The following is an 8,947-nucleotide window of genomic DNA, read 5'->3' as shown; positions in this document are numbered from 1 at the left end:
TCAGACTCCAGATGGCCAATGCTGAGCTAAACATGTTTACTCACCACAGGTTACTAACCTATTTTGCGTTCAGCGTTTCTTTGTTTGGGTCTTGTTGTGTGACGTTTTAAAGCCAAAGTTTATGATGAATGGTGGAGCAGCTGCCGGTGTTTGTTGTCAACTCTCACTCATGTGCAGCCGCGCGCAGCAGATACTACGTGTTACGTAGGCAGGTTATAGGTAACGGAGGAAGCTCATCAGACGCTTCCTAAAAATAAACATTGATCACGAGTCCCGCACCTCGACTCCCGAGTCGAGTCTGAAGTCTTTTGAGGAGATTCTAAAGTGGAGTCTGAAGTCACTGCGTGTGCGACTTAAAGTTACTTTCTATGCATTCTTGTTTAGTTCCATAACTTTGTAAATTAACACAAGCTAGGAAGGGTTTGTCTTTCTCCTGTGTCATTCTTGTGATTTGGTAACGTTACACACACTGGTTCTATTGGCATCACATGTAATGGTACATTCACCTTATGTCATTCTCTGCCATCCGACGACGAACTGTTGTTTCGCTGACTCCAAAAAGCCTTGCAATGGCACCCACAGGCAAACCTGCATGTAAAAGTCCTTCCACGGCGTCCACAGGCAGCATATAAGCAGGGCGACCAGCTATCCCAGGTGTGTGATTAACGTTAGCGACCGAGTTAAGAAGATGGGCCGCTTCCTCGAGATTCTGAAAAACTACATTGTCGACATCTGTGTCCACGTGTCCCGCTAACTGAAACACACGTTCTGTCAGAGCGTCCAAACGAAAAATAATAAAATCAATACAAACGTTGGCATTGTTTTCAAAAACAGTTGCTAAATGCCTCAGCTCACTGACAACTTCATCGTAGGTAGCCATCTTTGTTGTGACTGTGGCCGGTGGCATGTAGATTCGACCGATGCAGTAAAATGCTAACCAACCAATGGGCAGAAGTTGACCCCTTAATACACAGCCCCTCCTCATTTGCATAATGAGGCAGAAATGCATACAGAAATGTAAAAACGACAGGCAGAAATAAATAGCATTGAAGAAATAAATAGGGTAAAAAAATACAAAGGAAGAATAAAACAGACAAAAATATTATAACATGCACATAAATAAATACTTAAAAAATAAGTAATTAATAAATAGAGTTGAAGATTATAACGGACAATAAATAAATGAGGTAATTATTACAAAGGTGAATAAATTAAGAAGCTAGTTAAAAGAGATATATACATTTATGTCTCACTGTATAATTTAATTTCTACCAACATTAATTTGTTTATTGTATTTTTGGGGCAATTAATTGTATGCTTATTTATTTGAGCATTTATTTATTTATTTCTGTATTTATTTTTAAATATGGTAGAGTTGGTCCTCCATATATTTTAACCTGCGCTATTAAAAAATAATAATGGCCCGGGCGGATTAAAAAAAAAAACATTACCAATCTGAGCTGTCACTAGCCACACGATAACTGCCAACTGCAGTAGCCTACTACAGGTACTGTGGGTACTGTAGGTGGCAGTTGGCGCGAGGTTAGTGTGTGAGGACAGATGATGAGTGACAACGCGGGGGAAAAAAGAAAAAAAATCGGAGACGGATGATGGACGCTACGACAGAGACGGAAGGCACTCCTGCCACAAAACCAAAACGTTCATGTAAATACCGCGATCAATGGGACAGCGAATATACTTTTCTGAACAAGAGCAGGGTAGGGGACAGTCACGCGTTTTGTAACTGCGACTTCAGCATCTTAAAACCTGTTAACCGTGGCCAGTGCGCCGACGCACTGAAGCGTTTTTTTGTTTGTTTAAATAGTTAAAAGCTACTATCAGATTTAATGTTATTACCTTGACAAACTAGGCCTATACATCATTAAGATATAACACTCAAGTTTCAGTATTTGACCACTATTGTATTCTCAGAAACTTTGAAGATGTTTCATACAAAATAAATGTCTAATAACTTTACAAAACTTTGTAGCTATTATTTCATTATGACAATTAATTCTACATTTACAATAAACTGCCAGGTGTCAGCTTTCAAATGAGATCATACTTGTGATTTTAGTGCAAAGTGTTTATGAACTGTAGGCTATCTGTTTCAGTTTGCGTATGCCATTTCTGAGGATTTTTCAAAAGTGGGGTTGCAGCCTAAAAGGTTACAGAATGCAAAGTCTGCAACAAATTTGAACAATAACTCACTAAAAGAGTAAAGAAAAGTTATGTGACATGTAAAGAAAAACTGTAAAAGAAAAGCAATATGAAATTAAAAGAATGTGTGGAATGAAAATAAAATGTAAATGAGACAAGCAATGTTAAATGAACAGAATGAGCATATGCAAATAAGCCTTTAAAATAAATGCTCTTCATATATACCCTTTTGCGTTTTCATTTAAGCGATAACACTTGTCTGAAAATGTAAGGGATAACGTTACTGGAGCTTGGTTGGGGTGGTGGGACTGCTCGCGGTGGGCGCCGGAAAATTTCCCTTATTTTCAAATCCAAAACTTGACAGGTATGACACACACACTATCGACTGAACACGAGATGTGCATGTGCCGTCTGCGTTTTTGAGGTTTGCGCAGAGAAAACGGATAATCGTTTGCACCTACGATACCTGTTACAAGGAGTGCGTTCTCGAGACTCCAGTCACTGTTTTAAGCGGATGGGCGACCATAAATTGACATTTGTCAATATACCTTGAGGTCCAAGAGGAACAGCAAATTCGAATCCAGAGAGGACTGGTTGGTGCTCTCTGTCATGTCACTGTCACCTTTTGGAGTCTGAACCACTTCTGCTGCGAAGCCTGATCAGGGACTGGTCTTCTCCCTCCGAAGTTTGGGAACTTTCATCACTATGTATATCTAAAACATAAAATCAAATACCATGTTAAATATTAATCTATGAAGTGGTATCATGTGAACTGGCTGCAAAGGTGAAAAATAAGTGTCATGAACGAAAGAGAGAGAAGGCAAAAGCAGGTCAATTCACGTGTATTATAAAATAAACAGAGAGGGTCAGATCCACGCAAAATAGCCTACGACACACAGGTGCGAACAAGTGACGCAGGGACCTCGATGGAAACCAGGCTGATGGTGGCTGATGTATGAAATGATGTGTCCAGATCGAAGACAACATGAAAAATCCAAACAGGAACTGAGACCACGAGCGAGAACCGAACAGGAACAAACACCGGGAACACCACAACGATCTGACAAAGACTAGACGAAACTGTGAGTATAGGCGCTGCTGATACAGCTGGAGCCATAGATGAGATGCAGCTGGCGCCGCTGATCAGCGGTAGTGATCAGTGGCCACACCCACACACATGCACAATAACAATGACATGAGACAAGGAGGACACAGTGAATTCAAGAATCGTGACAATAAGAAAATGCATAAAATGCTCATGTTCTGATTTCACCTGTTGCTGCAGATAGGTGGCTGCTGATGTAGCCCTCACTGGTCCTCTAAGGCCGGCTTTATAATGTGCTAGGAGGACCATGCTTGTTAATTTGTTGTCCCTGCCTGCAGGAATTTTGGCTCTGATCTTCACTGGACTGCACTGCATCTGACTGGTTTCTGACATGGTTTCTTTTTAAATAAAATTTGGATGTCCTGTTGCTGTGTCTGACTGTGTCCTCTTTTCATTCTTAACTTTTTTTTTTCTTTACTCAATTCTGCCTAAAAATAAACAAAACCCCATTAAAGAAATAGTTAACTTAAAAGAAGTTAAAAATCTATGTGCGGTATACTGTCACAAGGTCACTATACTGAGGTCCGTGGACTACTTTGATGATGTCTTTATTGCCTTTCTGGACAAGGACAGTATACCGCACATATATTTTCAATGGAGGGACAAAAAGCTCTCGGACTGAATCTAAAATATCTTAAACTGTGTTCCGAAGATGAACGGAGGTCTTACGGGCTTGGAACGACATGAGGGTGAGTCATTAATGACATAATTTTCATTTTTGGGTGAACTAACCCTTTAAGTATCTAAATTACTTGCATGTAGCTATGGTGTTAGTTAACGTTCTCACATTTCAGTGTTTACCAGGCCACGGCCTTTTTGGAAAAATATTATTGTGCCTTTAGTCTTTAAAACAACAGATAAAGTAATATTTATCTATTTTATGTTTATGTGGTGGTGTGCATTGCTGCTGAATAATACTAACAAAGTCAATTCTATTCAGTAGTCTGCCGAAGTTACGTTAGCTAATCTACTAGCTACATGCAATACCTTGGTCAGTCACACACATGAAAGTATCAGACTACTAACATACGATGCGATATTTCAAAATATATAGCTTAATATATAGCTTGGTCAGTCACACACGAAAGTATCAGACTAAATACTAATATACGATGCGATATTTTAGTTTCCCCCTTGTAGACACGCCCCTGCTACCAGCCCTCAAAGTTTCAAGTCTCTACGACTTCGAGTTCGGACTGCCCGATCAGTTCTAGATGGAGAATGCTGCATCATGGGGAAATTAACAATAACAATAGGGTTCCAGCTACTTGCTTGAACTACCAAGTATTAAATGTCCCCAACTAAGCAAGCCAAAAGCCAAGGTGACAGTGGCAAGGAACCAAAACTCCATCAGTGACAGAAAGGAGAATAAAAAACATTGGGAGAAACCAGGCTCGGGGTGGGGGGGTAAATCACCATAAAATATTGTGATATGTTATAACGATATTTTAATTGCACAAGAGAAACAGGTTAAAAAGATAGACAAACTTCAGTGTTGTCTACTTTATTAACTTTTTAAATAACAAAAAGTACCTCAAACATTTAAATACAAATAAAACAATACACAATATAAAAGTAAACTGAGCAATTATATCAAAGAGAATAATGTGACCTGACTCACCGCAATACAGGCAGCACTTATCTCTCATCCGTCTCTCCCTCTCCGCCTGTGACAACCGGGTTCTCCCCAGTTGCATAGGCTCCTCAGAACACCCGATCAGTGAGGAAGGCTCCATAGAACCAGTGGAGATGTTAAACTCAGGCAGTCGAGTCTCACGGCGACGTTCACCTTGTCGATCCCGGATGCGGTTGTCCAGTCTGATGGCAACATCGATCAGAGACTCCAAGTCAGGGGCTGGGTCTCTGTATGCCAACTCATCCTTTAATTCATGTGATAGGGCACGATGGAATGCAGCTTTGAGGGCCTAGGCTCAAGTAGGAGACCTGCTGGTGGACCTGGCTGAGGAGTACCTTGAGATTGAGCTGGTAGGACTGGAGCAGCTTGAGATATGGACTGGGTTGGTGGAACTGGAGAGGCTTGAGATATAGACTGATGTCTTAGACGCTGGAGAATCTCATTTAGAATCGGTTCATGCTTGTTAATGGCTGAAGCTTGGCTAGAGAGCTCAGAGAGGATGCGTTCCACGTTGGAGGGAGGAGTATGTCCTTCTACTGGGTCTACTTCCATGGTTCAGTCTTGCTGTCACAAGTGACTGTCATAAAGTGTCGAAGGTGGGTCTAGAACCCGGGTCTCCCGGTTAGAGAAAGCTATTTCTCTACCTCTTGTCTACTGGGAAGACAGTTTGTAGAAGACCCATGTGCAGAAGCAAAAGCAGACTAGGAGGCTCAGATAACTCAAAAGCAGGTAGTCTTTACTTGATCACAGTTCTCAAATACAAACAAAAGAGCAGTCATAGCTTTACAAAACAAAACAAAGTAAGCCCAATGGCAACATAGAAACAGCACTTAACTCTTCAAGAACTCAGGATATCCATAGATGGTAGGCTTAAGACTGAACACAGCTCAAAGAAAACTGCCAACTTGAATAGGGCAAAATACAGGTGGAACACATTAACTTCTTCTTCTTCTTCTTTCGTTTTTTGGCGCGTTGCATTCTAAGTGCATATCGCCACCTACCTTTGCTGTTGTGCAGTCATGATTTCTTATGATCAGATTTTCCTTATCATTATTATTTCCTTTACTTCCTTCTCAAATATCTATTCTTATTTAATTATTTTGATGCTCCATCTCATTCCATCTCCCATAGGCCACCTGGCGCTGCGTGTTCAGCTCCTCCAGACTGGACAATAAATTCTGGAATAGTCCAAAGCATCCTTATTCTATATTTAAATCCTTTCACTTAATCCAGTACTATATATATATTCTATTAGTATTCTATATCCTACTCTATCTTTATTAAAATCATAACCTAACAAATATGGCACATCTTTATTAACCTTCCCTCTTTCATTTAAATACAATATCAATCCCTTTCTTTCCTTATCATACCTTTTACAATCATATATCACATGCTCCACTGTTTCTTTCTCCCCACAATTCTCACATAAACCAGTCTCATGAACTCCAATTAAAAAGAGCGTTGCGTTCAATCTTGAATGCCCAAGTCTCATCCTAGTCATTATGACCTCTTCTTTTCTATTTCTACCATTTATGCTTTTCTTAGTATCAACTATTTTTTTGATATTATATAAATACCGCCCCTTATTATCTGTATTCCATTTTTCCTGCCACTCTTTAATAATATTTTCCTTAATAATAGATTTAACTTCACTTTTACTTAATGGAACATTAAAATCTATTTCTTCCCTTTTTAAAGCATTTTTTGCTAATTCATCAGCAGACTCATTACCAGGTACTCCTACATGTGCCGGCACCCAACAGAATCCAACTTCTACTCCTTTCCTTTGTATTCGCCATAATAATGAAAATATTTCGCACATCAAATCTTCTCTAGAAGTACAATGAGTAACTAGTGATGTTAAGACAGAAGCAGAGTCAGAGCATATCACTATTCTGTCTGGCTTCACCTCCTCTACCCATGTTAATCCTATTATAATAGCGACCATTTCTACGGTATATATTGACAATTTAGATGTTAGTCGTTTAGATATTAATATTTTAAACTCTGGAATATATACTCCTATTCCTGTAATCCCTGTTCTTGGATCTTTAGATCCGTCAGTATAAATGTGCATACTTGCGTAAAATCTTTCCTGTATGTACTTATTAACTAGGTACTTACTCATACCCATCTCCTCCCATTCCCGTTTCTTATCTAATATTCCTAAATCAATTTTAACCTCAGAGACAATCCATTTTGGAACCTCTCCCCATACAGGAGACACACTACATTCAATATTTGCAATCTGATATTTCTCTGCTAACTGATTTATCTTCCATCCATATCCTCTCTCGATACTACTTAAGTATTCCCAACAATTATTTAAGACATCTTTAGCTATATTTCCTCCAGTGTAACTCTTTAAAGATGTCCAGAATACCAAAGACAATTTCTCTCTCCTTAATTTCAACGGCATTTCATTTGCTTCTACTAATAATGCATTGACTGGAGTTGTTTTAATTGCTCCTAAACATATTCTAAGGGCTCTATATTGTATTCTATCTAGACTTCTTAATAGTGATTCTGAAGCTGACCCATAAATCATGCAACCATAATCAATAGTTGATCTGATCAAGGCTTGATATATTGTTATCATTGAGTCTCTTTCTGCTCCCCATTCTTTCCCAGCTATTCCCCTCATCACATTTAAGACCCTCCTGCATTTTTTATCAATTTCCTCAATATGTTTTTTCCAGGTATATCTCCCATCTAACCACATTCCTAAATATTTAAATGTTTTAACTTGTTCTAAAGATTTCCCATACAATACTAATTTAACATCCTTAAAATCTTTTTTCCTACTGAATATCATATAACATGATTTACTAGTTGACATTTTAAAACTCCATACACATTAACTTGATTAGCAGCCATAACTAAAGAGTTCACAGCAGGTGGTGCAGGCTAGTGGCTGGGAGAATAATTGCAGGAAGGAGCAGTCAGCTCTCCCTAGTGGCTTGGAGTGTCATTGCAAGAGGGATCAGACAGTGCTCCCTAGTGGCTTGGATAGTCATTGCAGGAGGAGTCTTACATGAAGGTGCTACATTATGAAGAGCCTTATAAGTAAAAAGCAAAAATTTTAATTGAATACGATATCTGATTGGAAGCCAATGAAGATGCTCTAAAACCGGAGTAATATGTTCATTCAACAGTGTTAGTGTAATGATCCGAGCTGCTGAATTTTGAACCATCTGAAGGTTATGAATAAGTTTCTGTGAAACACCACTGAGCAGAGAGTTACAGTAGGCTAGTCAATTCGAGAGGCAACTAATGCATGCACGAGGACAGCAGTACCATTAGCAGAAAGAGATGGTGGAAGACTATTAAAATATCACAGATAGTAGTATGCGGACCGTGTAATATTATTTACATGAGCCTTGAAAGACAGAGTACTATCAAGGATGACACCCAGACTCTTGACCTGAGAAGAAGGAAAGATAACAGAGTTGTCAATAGTAAGTGTAAAATTTCCACAATTACGCAGTTTTGATTTAGTACCTACTAATAAAATTTCAGTTTTCGCACTATTAACTTTGAGAAAATGGCATATAAACCATGATTTTATTTCAGAAAGACAGAGCAAAAGAGAGGAAGACAGTAATACTATACTAGGCTTTGAAGATATTTAGAGCTGGATGTCATCTGCGTAGCAGTTCAAATTTGTACTAAATTTATGGAAAATCTGTCCTAGAGGCAGTAAATATACAATGAACAGAAGAGGGCCCAGGGCTGAGCCTTGAGGTACACCACTGGTTATCTGAGATATCCGCGATTTAAAACCCTTTATCTGAATGAACTGAGTCCGACCAGATAAATATGATTTAAACCAATCATGGGCTATATCAGTGATCCCAACAGAAATCAACCTCTCCAATAAAATGCTATCTGAGATAGTGTCGAAAGCTGCAGTTAAATAGAGAAGAATAAGTATTGATAAAAGTCCAGATTCTGCCGCCATTAACAAATAATTTGTGACTTTAATAAGTGCTGTCTCCGTGCTATGATATGGACGATAAGCAGACTGAAATTGCTGAAACAAG

Source organism: Siphateles boraxobius, unplaced genomic scaffold (genome assembly GCF_051911475.1).
Source record: "Siphateles boraxobius isolate OS27281-9 unplaced genomic scaffold, OSU_SipBor_1 8, whole genome shotgun sequence".
Classification (NCBI taxonomy): Eukaryota; Metazoa; Chordata; class Actinopteri; order Cypriniformes; family Leuciscidae; genus Siphateles; species Siphateles boraxobius.
Note: the sequence above shows the minus strand (reverse complement) of the source record.